We start from the raw sequence: 18,235 nt of genomic DNA, 5'->3' as shown, positions 1-18,235 counted from the left end.
CAGCCACTACTATTAGCTGCACGTGCCCACCAATTGCTGTGAGTCACTGTATGCACACTTTAGAGGTGGCTGTTGCCTCGATGGTCATTTTCTAATCTCAATTTTGGAGGTTGAATACAAACCAACTCGTGGGTGAACACTTTAGCAGGAGTCTCTTTTAGCTTGAACTTGCAATTATACTGGAATTACACTGGAACCGGGACTGGAGTCACACTGAAGCCATCTCGTCTCAGTGCAGATGTGTTGGTGTGTGTGTGTTTCATTTACTGCACCAAAACACACCTGAGCAAGGGCTGCTGTGAAAACAGTTCGGGCGAGCGAGAGTACACACTCACAATGTTATATACTTACTCTTGCATTTAATAGTTGCCACAGTCAACTATTCCAGCGTGGTACTATGCTAACTTTGCAATATTTATTCCAGCTTTTACCCAGACCGTCGATTTCCAAACGACTTCAACCGTTACCACCTCGCACACAGCCGTACTCCTTTTCGTGGTTCGATATCTGATTGTAGAAACCCGCAGACCAGCCCAGGAGTTGCTCTCTGTTGTGTTGCAGTCGGATGCGAGCACATCTATGCCAGTCTGCCAAGAAGCCTTTCGCCCCTGCCAGCTTTGCATTCCATCAACAGCTGAGCCTGCGAAAGACATGCAGCGACAGGACGCTGCATCATGGGTAGAACCGCAGATCAGGCCATGAATGCTTTAAGAGCCGTGTCACGTTACAACCTGACAGACTTTGGGGGATTCATAACAATGTGGCGATGGACTGCTGCGAATTTCACCCTTTGAACCGTTAGGATGAGCTTAAAGCTTGGTGCTCTGTCGTGTGACACCAGACCATCAGGAATGTGAAGCAGAGGCCTTTAAATAGAGGCATGGGTTTTGGGTCGAGGTAAATCATAGGTATTGATATACAGTGCAAAATTCCTGATATACACAAAACTAGAAAAGGCATCGTTGTGTAAGCAGGAGAGATTTCTCATTGGCCAAACCATCTACCCCGTTGCTGCAGCTGCATTTCACATCCTAGAATTATCTAGAACAGTCCATTATTGTCTCCTCCTGCTCAGTCCTGATATCTGTAATCGATTTAATCATGGCAGAAGTTTCTTTTCCAAACCGAGTGGTTACTGAATGAAATACACTCTATCAGAATTGTGGTCATTGTAACCTCTGCACCATTTCTCCCCATTCCAACATAGTTTTCAGTTTTTCGCCACTACCTGCCAAGCTCTTCGAAAAACTAATTTCACTTTGGCAGTTTGGCATTGGATAACAGATTTGGCTCCATTGGCCTTCTAGCAAAGAGTAACACATGGTGCTTCCAAAGAAAAGGGACAGACCATCAATCTACAAATGGAAAGTTTGTGCCTCGTGACACTGGAAACAATGAAAGTTATGAGTATTTTTAAGCTGCAAGGGAAGAATTACTGTCGCATTTTTCTGTCATAATCTGTCCAGAAGTGCCTGTGTTCCCTTCAACAATCCATCGGGATATATTATTACAATTCAGGTGCCTTTCGACCAATTGTAGTCACAAGCAGAGGTCACCTCAACAAATGTTTTCAATAAGTTTAAAATATGGAGAAAATAATTGGAAGATTGTTGATTATTTTTGCAGGTTAGGGTTAGGGTTAGTTTTCTGGTTGATAACGACAACTACAGTTAAGAAAACAGTATGGACACATAAAAGTGAAGAAAATAAACAACAACATCCACGTGCTGTCACAACAGCAGTAACAACGCTGCGTGCAGCCATATTGACATTTCACATTGAGAGTCCACAAAGTTGTCTGATTTAAAACTTGGATGTGGAACCCTAAGAGGCCCGGGGCTTACTGGACAGAAATTTGGCTCCTCAACTCCAAAAACTACCTAGAATTTCAAAAGCTGGGAGACACAAATACTTCCTATTCATTATAAAGTTGAACCATGGAATGTGCAGACATAGTGCGATTCAACACTTTTTTGTTAAAGTCTGATCATGTTCCTGTCATTTTGCTGCAACGGTTCCTAATATAACATTATCATATTGCAATAACATTACATGCAGTGAAATGTGATATCGGTCCACAATTTTTTTTCCAGATTTCTGCTGTGGAGACATTTTGTTTCTGTACGCTGTTTTATTGTAAGTCTTATTTTAAAGATCTAAATAACAGTTCCAGCTACCAATTACTTTTGACATCTCTTCTATTGGTCTTGAATTTCCAACTTCAGCAATGGCATTTTTATATGAAGCTCTGTGTGACGGTGGGACGGTGAACCCCTGATTTGAACTTTGAACAGATATTAGCACTGTTGCAGGTTGGACATTTCTGTATCTTCCAAAACTACAAAACTTCAATTTTAATGAATCTCTCTATATGGCTGACATTTGCCATGTTATCCCAAAGAATGCGGCATGCTACTTTCATTTTCTCCGAGGTGAATATATCAAGAAATGACGCTTCGAGTGGCAGTTGTCAACGGCTGCTTTCAGCCCAAATAAAGCAGGTCTGTTTAAGGACACACTGGCACTGAAAGCGCAGAGCCGAAGACTAAAAGGTGGACAAGTGCTCCGAACGCCTTGGCAATCACTCAGTCCCAATCATCGCTCATTCTTGGCAGTGACACGGCTTGACTGTGAGTATCTTGATGACATTACCACAACACGACCCATCTGGTTTCTGCCTTTGCCAGAGAGTATCCATCCTTATTATGACGAGTTAAGAGTCACGTCGGGAGTGAAACAGTGATGGATGAACCCAAACTCACTTTTCGCTCCCAAAAGTAATCATCTACTATATTCCCGTCGTTACGGTTTCACTGCACCTCCAGTCCACTGTAACTTTTAAGTAGTGCTTTACAGTATGTCCAATTAATATTCCAAATAGCTCCTAGGAGATTCGAGGAGCTGCTAATGCGTACAGAACGGAGATTTTAAAGTTAAATGAAACCCTGCTGACTGACTGCCCGCTGTGGCTCTGTAAAGTGTACTTACTTACTTTAATCCCGATAAACAATGTAAGTACCGTGCAAAGTCCTGTTAATACTGTGATGAAATGAATTTGTACTCAGCATTATTCATTTAGATGTTTCAACTGGTGCAAACACTCTTGTCAAGGTTAATTCTGTGTGCAACAAAACAAACAGCAACCAACTAATTACTGGGTTTCCTTTGCAGCATGACGTGCCTCTGGTGAGCTCCGGCGCTTATTCAAAATGCAAATAACATAAGCAAAACAGATCAAATTGACTCTGGCAATGTTACATGTATAATTATTTGTGTTAAGGCTCGCACCAGAGAAGCATTCTAATTGTAATCTTTCAAACTCCAGGATTGACTTCTCTGTAGTCGACTGTAAACATTGAAAACCCTCGAGGAGATTTCAGGCTCCTGACACCCAGCGACTGTTTAATTATCTACAGGGAACGGATGAGGTCTGATTAGCAAAAACAGCAGAAATATCATGACCGTTTACATACAGGCAAATTAATTTCTGGCAATCCATATCTGCTCCTCACCTCCCAATCTCTACTTCAGAAGGTCCTTATTCGTCTCTGTCGCATGCATACAGATAACACATTCTGTATGAAATGGGCTAAATTAGGATCAAAAACAGAGCTTGAGTGCAGGCTGAGGGCTTGAGGAGTGGACTTCTCAAAGACTGAGTGCGTAATGTGCCGAGAAAGATTACCCATTAGCTCTGAGGCTCCATTTTCATACAGTACCTATCAATAATGCATGCAGTATAGATGCTTTGCCTCCTGCTGGCTGACCAGTTGGCTTCCAATTATTGGTCATGAAAGAAATATGGAATGGACGTACAGCGGAAGGTCAGCAGAGGCATCGCAAGCTTCCGAGGAATTTGAATTATTCTGGTCCTGGCTGGCTTCATACGAATGGCCCGGGATAAAAGAGAGAGAGCGTGGGGTGAAGAGAACCATCCCAAATGAGGTGACGCGTTCAGATTCGATTAGCAAAATAATGCTCGGTGCTCAATCTCTCATGACGTTGGGACCACATTGTAAACGGAAATGGAAAAGTTATGATAACTACATAAATAGGCAAATGAATGGGTTATGTCATGATGAAAGACATTCAAGTCATAAAAAGTAATAAAGAGTTTTATTTTATTCCATTCAAGAGACAATAAAAAGATTGGTATAATAAATGCTTTGACTGTAGTTATTACTACCTTTTCAAATATAGGTCAGGATAATAGTTGTAATTATTTCCTGGTATGAGGGTCTTATTATAACAGACCTAAGATGGGGTTTAGTCTCTGCAATCTGCAAGAAATTACAACAATTATGATGACTTCCCATTTTGCCATAATAAAATGTCTCTTTTCCAATTCAAAGCATTGTGGCAGTTAAAGCACTTCACTGGGTTTTGCCTTCGACTTTACAGCTTCAAGGCGCACCATGATTGTTGGGAATGCATGTTTTGTTGCCGCACACACACACACACACACACACACACACACACACACACACACACACACACACACACACACACACACACACACACACACACACACACACACACACACACACACACACACACACACACACACACACACACACACACACACACACCAATTATATAAAGCTTGAAGCAGTGGGAAGCACTGTCAACTCAAACATGGTTTTAATTTCAGTGAATTCTCTTTTTGCCTGGTTAATCAGTGCCAAGGATTTTTGGAGGTTGTATGAATTTCTCTAAATAAGTCCATTTTATCAATACCTTTTAAACCTTTACTACAAGTTTGAACAATTTCCCCCCCAAAAATGTTGACACTATATCTTGTCAGAACAAATCACATGTCATTTGTGTATCGAGTCCCAGTTCCTTCATATTTAAAGTCAAGGAATGCTTGCTTGTATAACCTCTGGAGACTGACTGGGACGGCCTGAAGCTAAATCTACCATGCATTGAAATGGTTTATTTAAGTAATATGTGAATAAAGTCAAATAAAATTGACAAGAAGAAGTGGATTTTCCCTGCGAACAAGCGGTTTTTAATGTGTGTTCCTGTTTTTTTTTCCGCAGCTATGGAAGGTAAATGACTGATGTTGAGTCCTGACAGATGTCATGAGGTCTAGTACAGAGAGAGGCATTCACCCCGCCTTTCAAGTTTCACAGAGCTGGCATGTAAACACAGCTGAGAAAACATGCAGCGGAGGGTGGGATGAACTGGGCCTGGCCGGGCGTAGCGGAGTCACAACAAGGCACGTGGACAGAGCAGAGAAACTCCTGTCTCCCTCTATTAATAACAGGCATCCTGATGTCGGTGGTCACAAGTTACACTGTCCTGAACCGGTATTTGCAGACACAACAGATTAAATTAAACAGAGGCAGAGGGATTACGCTGTAGCTGTGTGACGATCGCGCACTGAGAAAATAAACTGTAGTCAAATTCGCCGGTTCATGTAAAGCCGGATTCATATTTTGGTGCATCCATTCACTCCACTGATATACATTCTTTATCCAAGAGAGAGCTGCTCGAACCTGGAGGCTGTCCGGGCTGGAATTGCATGGAAGCGCAGGATACACCCAGGATTAGCCGCCAGTCCATCACAGTGCTGGTTACAGTCATTTACAGAGAACGAGTATCATCAACTCTGCTTCTAGTAAAACTACCTTCAATGACTTCCTTCAATCTTCTTCGCTGTTAACACGCCACATATGTATACTATCATGTATGTTTAGGTCCTATTTTCATTCATAATGTGATCCTAAGAGCAGCGAAATCCCTTCAAGACTGACAGCTTGATAAATCCCCCACAGGCAATGTCAAATCGCTTCCTTGTCTGGACCAATACATCTCCTCCAATACTGAGAGAGATCAATAACATATGAGGTCATGGGAGTGCACACACAAACATGTCATTCCGTCTTTAAATAAGAGACGGGAGCAATTTGATGACTGCTCAATGCAGGAAGGCAAACAGGAACAACAAAGCTTTAAAAAGTTGTTTTGCATCATATGCACAGTTTCTAGTGGATGTGTTTCCATCGGCAGTCGAGCAAAAACTTTGCCAAAGGCCATTATGAACATGAGTCTCGGAGGGCCCAAAGGTAAGACAGAGATGTTATCTTACATCCGGCATATCACCGCAGGATGTGTGTTGCAACACCGCTGAGCGGTTACAAACTCAAATCATGGCATTAAGGCGAGTTCAAAATATCCCATGCACTCACAAAACTGCCCAGACATGTTTAAATCTGTAAACCGAGTCATGCAGCGAAGAAACTGAAGAAAAAGAAGAAAAAATACAAAGTAGGTTCAGGCATCACATACATTGTATGTGATGGGAGATATTTGCTGAAATCATGTATTTGCTGAAATCTAAGCACTTATGAACTTGAATCGTATAAATAATTTTCCATCATTTGAATTCGGAGTTTATTGGAGCCAGTTTGAAAGAAATGGTGAAAGTGTTTAACTTATCCCAGCAGTTATAAAACAACTAGATTTCAAGGTTTTCCAGCTACTTGAATACACACACACACACCCACCCACACACACACGCGCGCCATCATTGTTGAAGTCTTCTTAAATGCCTTTTCCCAGCGTGGTAACATGAACACTCACTGTTCAGAGCTTCGTAGCACATGTTTACTCTTTCACGACTTTGAATAATGTCATGAAATATGTTAAACACTCGCTGAACAGTCAAGAGTTTGCAAATGTGGCTGGGAGTCAAATAAATCAATTACTGGTGGCGTGACTCACTGAGCCGTCAGCTGAACAGAAAGACTGTTTCCTTTCAGTGTGACAACTGCGCTAAGCTACGAGTCTGCAGCTCATATCAGCAAGGGCTGGGCATTTTGGGAAATTGGAAAAGAGTGATACTTCTTTTATCTATTTATTTGACCTTGAATATCAACTCTACAAGCATAAAGCCGCAGGTCCCCTTCCACCTTCAAAGCACACGGGCAGGGGCCGAGGGCGAACAGCTGAAACTTCAGCCTGTTTGAAGAGCAACGCAAGACAAGGTTGACGAAACCGAAACAATAGGTGGCCAGACCGGAGGGCTTGGTACAGATCAAGTTGAAAGACTTTGGGCAGACGAGCGGTCAATAAATCTGAATCACAGCTTACGTGACAGCATGTGGAAGTAACCGGAGCTGTGTCCTGGAAGCTGGGATTTTCCTCCTCCCGGTCAGCTGAACTCCAATGAGAGGGGGAATGTGAAGAACAAAAATAAACCAACATTTGTGATCATTTCATCTTTACTGAGCTCATTTGCATTCTGGCTCTATGCCCGTGAACCACTGGACGCTGAAAATGGAGTGGCAAATCTAATGCGACGGTAGAACTTGACGGTTTGCGACACCAGTCTTCACCAGCCATCCTATGACAGACACCACTCAGTTCCCGTAACAGGGCTTAAGAGGAAGAAAAGAAAAAAAAGTAACACTAATCCAGCACGAGAAGAGGAGTTGTGGCGCTGACCCTGCATATCTCGCTGCTCTGGGGCAATACTGGTCTCTACTCATAACCTCGGTTGTAAATAATAAGTTGGATAGTAACACAAGTCCCTCATTTCTAATAAATATGTAATAATGTAAACACAAGAACTGAAGCTGCTGTCTCCCCATGTCCAACTAACTAAACAGTGAGGAAGCTTTCGTGAACCTAAACTCTTGGCCTAACAGTCAATATTAAATTGAACTGAACTTTAAAGATGTCCGACTGTAAATTAAGCAATCCAGAGTGGATGTGACGCACTGCATCCTCAGATAAAAGATTAAAGATAAAAGCTTATCTTTACAAGATGGACTTGCGTGTCTCACGTTTGAGTTTCTTTCTCAAACGACTCAAACATCAAGACCACCTCCTACGAGCAGATGCATCACCACTACCCACACGGTGTAAACAGCAAAGCCACAATGACATGTATAAGAAGACAAACCTGACGAGGACGTACAACTAAAAGTGATCTAAAAGCGACTAACTGTTGTTAAGCTACTGTAACTGGAAAAGCAACATCACTATTTCCTAAAGAGAGAACTCGACACATTACTCACAGCTGCTCAACACACAGCAAAGCAACCACAGTAACATGTACTAATTGAATGCATCAGATTGCTTGTAAAATCTTAATTAAAATGCTGATGAACTCATTACCCACTCGTTCGATTAAATCCAAGTGCAATAATTACTTTGACACAAACGCATGGCGATAGAATATTGCAGCTCACCTTTGTTTCTCTTCACTTCTCCTCCATCTCGGCCACTGATCAAACTCTGGGAGTGAAAGCCTTCAGCTGCCTAATTATTCAGAGCACATTGCACTGGAAATTGACTCCAGCCTCTAATGCCACATGACAGGAGACATTTTGCCAGACAATTTACGGGTTAAGAAGTATGTGGGAAAGCTTCTCATGCACTGCGGTTGCAGTGAATTTTATTGGGGGATGACTTGGAGGCTTTTTGGAGGCTCGGCGTGAACTGCAGATCAAGAAATTAAAAAAAGAACAAAACACTGCTCGAGGGTAAGGCCAGTTGAAGTGAAACGAGTTATTAATTTAAGATGCCGCGAATAAACCGGAGCAGAGAATTATTTAGAAACTTGGCTGAATGAGAAAGCAGGGCATCAAAGAAAACAATAACGTTGAAACTTCCTCTGAAGATCCCGGGCAAAGCTAAAGTTAAGCTCCCTGCATAATTAATATCCATGTTCCTTATCGACCGACGGGGGCACGACGGCGTTCGTGGGAAAGCACATCTATATCTCGACTGCCTCGGAGGAGGACAGGGTGAGGGGGGGGGGGGGCGCGGCCAGCCATGAGGAGTGATGACCTCTTCTCATGCAATGGCACATTCCAGCCATAACTAAGTTGAAACAGGCCTGGGATAACTATAGCAGGCAGCGAGGAGTCACAGCTTGGTGGAATTCACTGGAAACTGCCACCCGCTTCTCTCAAACCTCACCCTACACCCAGCCCCAAAGCAACCGGGCAGGCTCTTGCACCTTTAAAGGTTCAAAAGTCAACCTGACACCGGTTTACCAATTGACCTTCCGACGCTGTGTCCATGCAGCTGGGAAATGGCGTAGGAAACCGTTGCAAAGCCCCGATTTGTAGTTTACAGTGTTCCCATGACGACAGCAACAACAAGCAGCATGGCAGTGCTGATTCATCGATGTGGTCAGACTTGTGAAAACAGACAAACAAACTTGTCCTCAGCAAAGACAGGGGATGAAATTCATCTGAAGAGGTCTAATTTATAGTAGATGCAGAATTTGCAGCCGTTACTCTGTTCTCTGGAATCAACATCATTAGCAATCATTGCTATAAAGCTTTAAAAGCTGCAAGTCTGTTCCACTGAAGTGGTAAGAGGCTGTGTCGTCATCTATTCATAGGAGAACGAGGAAAAAAAAAAAAAAAAGCACTTTGGCTGCTTCCATCCAGAGCGACCACAGCAGATCATGTGATCCACATGTTTGATTTGGCAGTTTCACGCTGGATGTACATCTTGGTGCAACGTGAGCAGTTGGGGTCTTGCTCACAGACACGTTGGCAGTGGCATTCAAACTTTTTGGGTACAAAGGCACTTTTCGCCATTGAGAAGTCGAACCTGTGGCGCATCCCAGTTTTTCATGAACACGTCATTTGTTCCACGACATTCTGAATAAAAGTTGTTTTCCCAAAAGCTCGCTCGACAAGTGTGTTGTTATTCGTCGAGGAATTCACAACTTTTGGGCCCGATGTTACATCAGATGTTCGGGAACTGACTGGATTTGTACTTTTCAAAAGGAAAATGTAGCAAAAACGAGCTGCGTAGCCCGACTACATAGATTGTGGATTAGTGGGTTATCCCTCAGAGGTTCACTGTGAATAATAAAGACTTGCAACAGAGAACTGACCTGGAGATCATCTCATATTGATGTTTCAGACGACTGCGACTCCCTTTGTAAAATTCATTTTTGCTCTCTGATGTGCATTGATGGGAACTCCGACAGCTGCCATTTTCCACATCGACTAAGTGGGGGTGGGGGGTGGGGGGTGGGATTCTGGGGCTTAGAGAGAGAGGTGGAGCAGGAGTGTGCTGGGAATACATGTTCCAGATGCCCACTAATTTATTGATCTCTGCTGACCTTGTCTCCATTGACACGACGGGCCTCAAGGACAGCTGGGTTTAGCTTCACCCACTTACCAACACTACATTTCCTGGAAGTTGGGTACTTTTTTTCCCCCAGCTTCAATTGATTTCAGCATCACCAATAGGAGTCCAATGGGCAAAAGTTATTGTTGTCTGCTAGGCTTGGGTAGAAAGGCCACTTTGAAGGAACGTTGCTGAAACGGCAGCTCTCGACGCAAAAAGCACCGGACACGACGTAATCCATTTATCAAGGGCGATTGCAGTGGGGAAATGCGACAATCAATAAGTACAGCAACTTTAAAGAGCTTCCATGAGTCAACAGTGCGTAATCTTGATGGATCCGCACATATATATAGACTGGCAGTAAATAAACACAGACTTTCTGAGTGTTCAGGCACTCTACAGGATATCAAAGGCTACACTTGCTATCCAAACAATATTAGGGGGGGTGGAAGGACCCAAACGTCTGAACCAATTTGCTCTCTTTTCTACATATATTTACCCGTGCTTATATTCTACCACTTATGCAAGTTGATACTGTTATAATGTATCAGCAGTGTAATGATAAAATACACCATTTTTGCCATCTTTATGTGGTTGAGACTTGCACAACAGATTAACTAACCTACATATTTTACAGACATTTGACTTCTTTCTCCAGGTACCTTCTGTTAGTGTCCAGAAATCTAAAAATATTTCACTACAGATTTGGTGAATAGTACAGAGTATCCCATTGTTTACAATTTGTTGTTTACTATTAAATATTAAAGGTCATTTATGAAAAGTGTATTAAATGTTTGTAAAGAAATGATCCCCCTTTAAACTGCAGCCAGAATAAGCATGAGGAGCAAGATCATCTCCTCAGAGCCTGGCTTCAGAAGCAGCTTGTGTCTTTTAAAAGCCAACATCTGAAATCTATTGTAAGGTCTGTGTTACAATTCACCTGTATGCCACACGTTGTACTTGTGGGGCATCCAGTCAGGACTATGTTAATGCTGTTAGTGATTAACACACCAATTTTAGTTACAGTAACCAGGCCTATCAGTGTCCATGGAAAAACTAGCATTTGTTAAAAGGTTCAGAACAAAGTGTTTTATTCCTATTATCTGACAGAATCCAGAATTCCAGTTACAACAGTGAACTTCAGCGACTCAGACATGACGTATCCTAAAATGACAAAACCGCGAAAAAATGTTGCTGCACACCGAGATTGTTTTAACACTAGTAATCAAAAGATTTGCTCAGCACCAGAGCGAGACATCATTTGTGATCTTGGGTTGTATACCAAGATTTTCTTTTTCAATGCATCTGCTTTTCCAAAGAACACTGTGGGAGATGAAGGAGAGAGAGAGAGAGAGAGAGAGAGAGAGAGAGAGAGAGAGAGAGAGAGAGAGAGAGAGAGAGAGAGAGAGAGAGAGCGAGAGCGAGAGAGAGAGAGAGAGAGAGAGAGAGAGAGAGAGAGTGAAGCAGCACAGCAGTGTGAAAATCTCTCACATAGCAGCCGATCTGTGGACCAGGAGTCTGTCAATGGCACTGGAAATGAAAGCTGTCTCTCCCCTCATGAGTATGAAATACCACACGGCTGACTTCACTACAACCGATATCGTAAACAAGTGTTTACGGTATCAGTTGTAGTGTAAGTTGGTGGGTGGTTTTTAATGCCGCCCTGCCTTTTTGCCATAAATAACCACTGAAGCTCACCAGGTGAAATGGAGTGCAGCTGCTCATGTCAAAGACCACGCCATCAGAAGAACAGCATCTTGAAAAGAAAGATGTCAATCCTGTCTGATCGTCTCCGTCTGAAGATCTCCCGATCAGACTAGATGGATGTGGACTGATCAGGTAAAAGTACGAGTTCAGCTTGAACGAGTCCGAGTCCCATCAGGGCAATTTAAGGTGCATCTGAGGACTCCCAAGTGTGGGGTTTTGCAAGGGTGGAAAATATGACCACACTAAACGGAATACCTTATTGCCTGCGTGTGAAACACTCTTCTTGTCTTCAGAGTAAGAACTTTAACCCATCTGAAGGCAGTACCTGCATGTTTTGAATTGCACTGTGCAGCTTTGTCATTGACCAGTTTAAATACCTGTGAATGTAGATCATTATAGAGGCACATTAAAATGCAAAGAAAAAAACCCTCAAACAAAGCAGTGATGATGGATGCAATACAATCACCTTACACCATCAACACGATTGCCTATTATTTATAGCACCAAAAGTTAGATAATCTACCACTAATACCGCGTTGCAGGGATGAAAACAGTCAATTTGCATAACAGAACAACACATAAATCAGACCAAATGTGTCGGGGAGAGGAGGGAGAGGCGCGCGGAAATAAGTACTGTGAACGTGAAATTATAGAAGCGGTGACAAGAGTCGTGTCAGTAAACGCAAAGAGGATTTGGTGAGGCGGCGCACCACGGCAGTCATCCGAGACGAGGTGGCGATAACCAGCAAAGCAGGGCAAAACAACATGCCCCGAAATAGTAGCAGTAGCTTTGTAGGTGACGTAAAGCTGCAATTTTGAAATACCGACACTCGTGAAGTCATGAAGTCGGGGGGGGTGAAATCACTTCCCCGGAAGAGCAGGCGGGTGCACGCGGAGAGGAATCGTCGGAATCGTTTGAACAGACGAGCAGCCTACCTGGGTTCACTCGTGACCTCTCCTCTTGTGTGCAATCACAGGGAGAGAGAGAGAGAGAGAGAGAGATGCATGCTGGGAGTTTTTTCGGTGTAAGCCGAGATGGGCTAAGTTGCAGACAGGCGCGCGCAATAACCAGCGAGAGGGCAAGGCGACCGGGTACGAAGCCACGGGGCTCTCTGACACATCTGGCTTTGTTGTGGTTGATACTTCTGCGTCGAAGCGTGAAGACGACTGATGGAGACGGCGTTGTGGGGGGGAGGTGGGATCCAACAAGGCCAAAAAACAGCTATCAAACACCAGCCGGGGGCCCAAAAAGCTTGGGCTGTGTGAGCATGACTAACCGTTTGTGTCACCAGCTAAGTCCACCACAAATAATATGTCGAGTCAGAGGTTTCAGAATGAAGGAGGAGGCCGAGGAGTTTTCTACCGTGGCCCCCAATTTGTTGTCCAAATCAACACGTCTGACAGGCCACAACACGAGCGGTTCCCAGGCCTGGCCCCAGCTTGCTTATAAAAGAAGGAGAAAGGAGGAACCGCTCCTTAAAGAAAACCTCAGCGTGTGAAGTGGTACGGGCAGGTTTTTGTGGCGTGTGTTCGGTGGTTCAGCGTGACAAATGAAAACAGCAGTTGTAACGGGATTAGCCGTGCAGCCCGGCGCCATAATAGGCAGGGAGACAGAAATTGTGACTCGGCTTACCTGCCAGGCTACGCCGGCTCCCCGATGCCTTCTGAAGGCCGATGGCGCGGGGGGGCTCGGTGATTCACGCGACGCCGCAGGGCATCTTGGGCACCAAAGACAATCTTCCTGCAAGAGAAACGAGGGCAGATGTCGGCTTAGTGTCAGTGACATGTACCTGGTGAGACCCTGCTTGGAGGAAGCCAGCGGTGTGCCCAGGATAGAGAGTAAGAACAGCTTGTAAAGCCAGCAATGTTGAGCAAAAATAATATAGAAAATGTGTAATCATATAAACCTTCCTCGGGCTGTTTTGAATGCTACTGGATCATCAAAACTGCCAAGTCTGATTTCAGAATAAAATAAATAAATCTGTTAATACAAACACAAATTCCATTGGATTCATCAATAAAACTGACAGTCTCCAAAAGGGAAAGCACTGACTGGTTCAACAGTAAACAAAATGTAATTATCATTAAGTATTGTAAAAAAAATACACGACTTAAACTCGTGTGTGAGGATGTTGCTTTGAAATGGTGTTGGACAAAAGTCTTTATGAATCTTCCCCTATGTCATGTTTCACATTTAGTTTTATCCTTACAAGATGGACGCAGGAAGCTTGATGGACATTGGTGTGCCTGTTTCCAGAACAAGCATGAGAGGTATTTCCAAAATTAAAAACACACACGATCACATTAATGCCTTGACTTCCCCCGCACAGGTTTCAAACATGCATTTCATAATTATGTATGTTTTTTTTTGTATGCTGCTTATCGACTAAGTTTATGAAAACATGACAAATCTTTAGTAAACCCAATGTGAATCTAAGCAGCATGAATACAAATAGCTAAAAAAATTGTGAGAAGTCCTGTTCTAGCAGACCAAAACATCCGTGCCTTCAGGGAACACATTTTTCAATTAAAAGCAGCACCAAATTCATATATGTGTCCAGTCAGAAATGCCTTTTTTATTTCAGTCGATACCAACCTGTAAGGTGCTCTACCACTAGCAGCAAAAGCAAAACACAGGTACGTTATTATCACCCGTTAATAATCCACAATTGACCGAAGCAGTTGTGCATAAAATACAGAAAATACAAATATATTATCGGGGATTGGAGTCTCGACATGACAGTACGCCGAGAAACAAGCCTGACAAAAACGTTGCTCCCTCTTGATGTGAGATAATCGCAACAACCTCTCAAATGGGCCTGCCAAAACATCCAGCATGCAATAATGATGCCAGCAGACTAATGAGCTGTTCCAAACTCGTTCTCCAAAACACTGTCACGTCCCAATTCTCATTAAAAACCATGAGTCAACAGAAATTAGACATGAACCGCTCCCCTTGCCCTAAATTCATCCCTGCAGGCAGGGTTTCGCCCTCTCGTCCTGCACGCTGCTCAACCAGAGAAACCCAGCTATATAAGGCATTGTTAGTGCGGCGCGCAGCAAGCGGCCTTAAACTATTACGGCCCGGGGCTTAGAGGTGGGGAGTCTGTTTACACTAAAAGCGTTTTTTTATTTTTTGTTTCAAGAGCGTCCACTTGGTAAACACGACTCAGCCTTTAATGTTTAATCCAACACTAATATTGGCTGCCAGCGGGCCGAGCAGGGGGGGGGGGTTGAACAGGGTCAGCTTGTGAGAACACATCCAGGTGTGAGAGTTGTTTGACAGTCAATATTTGAGTGACTATCCACAGACGCATGCAGGGATTCAAACTCTTATTTTCATAATCGATAAGGTCCTTTTTCGGTACGATTCTTAAAGCAGGGCAAGACAACATGACAAGTCAGCTTGTTATAATGTTACGTTTGATTGCAGTGCAAAAAACACAGACGAGATGTTCTCTCTTATGGCATCGAGTCATAAGAGAGAACGTCATGAAGCACCCTCTGGTGACCTTTTTCAAAGCCGCCAACACTGCGGTCAACAACACGGATGCAAACACCATGAAATGATAAATGATTTCATACACAAAAATGAAATTGGAAAAAAATTATACAATCAATATACAAATCTAAAAGTCACAAGACAAATACAGAAGCCAAGAACGCGAGTACAAAAAAAAAAACACGCTGTGAATACGAAAGCCTAGAACATCTGGGCCATCTCAATAAAAATGACATCGAAAAACAGCAGCTTCTCAAGCTTAAGCCAGATGCTTCAAATTTAGTGTCGGCCTGTCCTTGTCACATTTCATGTATATGCATATCGTAACCCAATTACATTTTAGTAGAGCATGTAATAGCTCTCTAATTGGACAGGGACTCTTGGTTTATCCTTCCAAAGAGAGACAGTAAATGCCATGCAGAATCAGAAAAGACAACCAGACGGTACAAGTGACATCCCAAAAAGTACTGAAGAGCACCAAATGCAAGAAAAAAGGAAGGGGAAGAAAAAAAAAAGAAAAAACCTCTCCCTCCCATATCATGAGCTGAATATAAGCCAGGCTGATTCTCCCCAGGGATTTCCTTGACTCTGGGATTTATCCCTGACCACTTCCTTCCTCTGGCCCTAATTGCCAGCCAGCTAGAGTATTTTAATGTAGGCAGATAGTTAAACAGCTCCATGTGTCTTTTAATGGACGCTGAGCGATGGCAATCAGGACAGAGCCGGGCACAGCGAGTGGCTGCTCACTGCGATACAATCTGTTTTGACTGCATCGCTATGGCACTTCTGCAGTTTGCAGTTGGCTCCTCCAACCGTGCGAATGTTTCGGGGGCTCCGTGGGGCCGCTGCGCGGGCTCGCGATTCATGCCTCGATTGACAACTTTCACACACAAAATTTTTTAGGTCGCTCTGGGACCAAAACTTTCAAAAAGTCTTTGAGTCTGCGGGCGAGACGTGAGCCGCGGACAACGTGGATGTGCGGCACCGCCTTTGATCTCCAAGCCAGGCGGAGACATAAGAGATCCCAGTGGGAAGAGAACATGCCAAGTTCAACAGAACCTGAAATCAAAGACTTTAGCATGACACTCGCCCCCAAAACCACATGTGACACACTCTTGTTTGGCTGGAAGCGTCTAACGTTTCAAAGATATGCCAGCTTATTACCCTCTCCGTTACATGGAGACGGGACATGGCAAAAAGAATGTGACTTCAAGAAAAACTGGCAAAACGAGTCCTATCCATGAAAGGTAGACCGATATTTCTTGGCACTTTCTGACACACATCATTACAGTTTCAGGCTTTAATATTAATGTAGCCATCGTGATAAATATAGAGGCGTTTGGCTTTTTTCAGGAGAATAACCGGCTTTACACTGCAGTAAATTCCGGATTTAAACCAAACGTCAGCTTTTATTCTTTCAATAATTGGTTTTCTCTTCAGCAAAAAGGCTCAGGTTTCATTCAAAACCACAACAATGCTGGTGTCAAATTACCAGGCTTCTATACTGCATTTCTCCAGTGTCAACAATGTAGAAGAGAGGCTTGCAGTAAACCTGTTTTTAAAAATAATGCAAATTTAAACAGCACCTAATATATACAGCTACAATGAAATTATCAGCAAAAGATTCCAAAATATGTGAATCATAAACAAATTTGCTCTTGTGGTGCTCCAAAGTAAGAAACAACCCTGAAAATGGGAACAAGATGTCTCAATGAAGCACTACTTATTTTCCCCTTGACAAATATCATCCATTACAGGACTGTCTTTTTTATGCACCAATTATGTCTTTATGGCAAATGAAAAGCTCATATTGAGACTGCACACGAGACGAACGCTGCAGAATGAAAACAGCGTGGTCCTTAATCCTCACATAACGCTGCGGTGTCTGCATGACCAGCACAGATGTTTGCGTTCCTCTCAGGCATTTAGACTTGTTGAGTGTCCGGGCTAAGTATGTCGGGAAGCCACAGGAGAGGCAGGAGACTGTTTGCAGTGGTCCGTGAAGCATGTCTTTGGGCCAAGACCCTGTTTCCCAAGACGGCGACGGGTTCACCGTGACCTCTGTGTGAGCCTTGAAAGTTTGGCTTGCCAGACCAGAGGTAAAAAGTTTGAGAGCTTAAATCCAGGCTCCTTTATCCACCCATCGATCTTTATCCAGCTTGGGGGTCATAGGGTGCTGGAGCCAATCCCCGCAGACTATGTGGGCGAAGCAGGTCACACCCTAAACCGGTTGACAGTCCATCACTGGCTGAAACTCACACCTACAGACAATCTAGAAGCATCCCAATCAGCATCAAATGCAAGTTCCTGGGGACTGATGGAGCCAAAGACCGAACTCAAACCAGACACATCCATGATATGAGGCACTAATATCAATCTTTACACCAATGTGTAGCCATGGCCTCTTTAGATACTTCTGACATGTATGATTGCACCAACAGCAGCGGTACATTCATCTTAAAAATATTGGCTACGGAAAATAGCCCAAATAAAATATTGGCACACGTTATCCAAGCATACTCAGCCACTGTGGCTCGGTTTTAAAAAGATTAAGCCGTGGCTGAAGCATCCTGCAGCCCAAGTCGAATGTGACAAGTGACTGAGTAGATATGTGATTTGTAAAAGAATAAGCACGGCCTCTCAAATAGCCAGACAAATAGCTCGAATGGCGGGCGACCCAGTAGTGCATTAACCATGATGTCACGATTGCTTGTTCTGGAGCCAAGGCAGAAAAAAGCATTCGATTGGATCCAGGAGTCGAGGTCTTGCATCAACCTTAGATGCCATCAGACGTTATATTTAAATATGATTCTGCAGGAGGACAGAAACTGAGTCTGGGGGTTCTTAACATAACACCCGTTCGTCACAATCGTTACCAGATTCCTATTTCTTCCTCCTGTCGTATTTATATATTCTCTC

At 43.5% G+C, this 18,235-nt stretch overlaps 1 protein-coding gene across 1 annotated transcript in view; it reads right to left on the bottom strand.

Annotated features, from left to right (window-relative positions):
- The window catches only part of peak1 (pseudopodium-enriched atypical kinase 1), a 109,251-nt gene that overhangs the window by 74,154 nt on the left and 16,862 nt on the right, over positions 1-18,235 (bottom strand). Inside the window, exon 2 of the mRNA XM_080505346.1 lies at positions 13,448-13,555. The gene's annotated coding sequence lies outside the window, so the exon portion shown is untranslated. The remainder of the gene's footprint in view (positions 1-13,447; positions 13,556-18,235) is intronic.

The sequence above is a fragment of the Blennius ocellaris genome (genome assembly GCF_963422515.1).
Source record: "Blennius ocellaris genome assembly, chromosome: 11".
Lineage (NCBI taxonomy): Eukaryota > Metazoa > Chordata > Actinopteri > Blenniiformes > Blenniidae > Blennius > Blennius ocellaris.
Note: the sequence above shows the minus strand (reverse complement) of the source record. Positions and strands in the feature narration are given on the sequence as shown.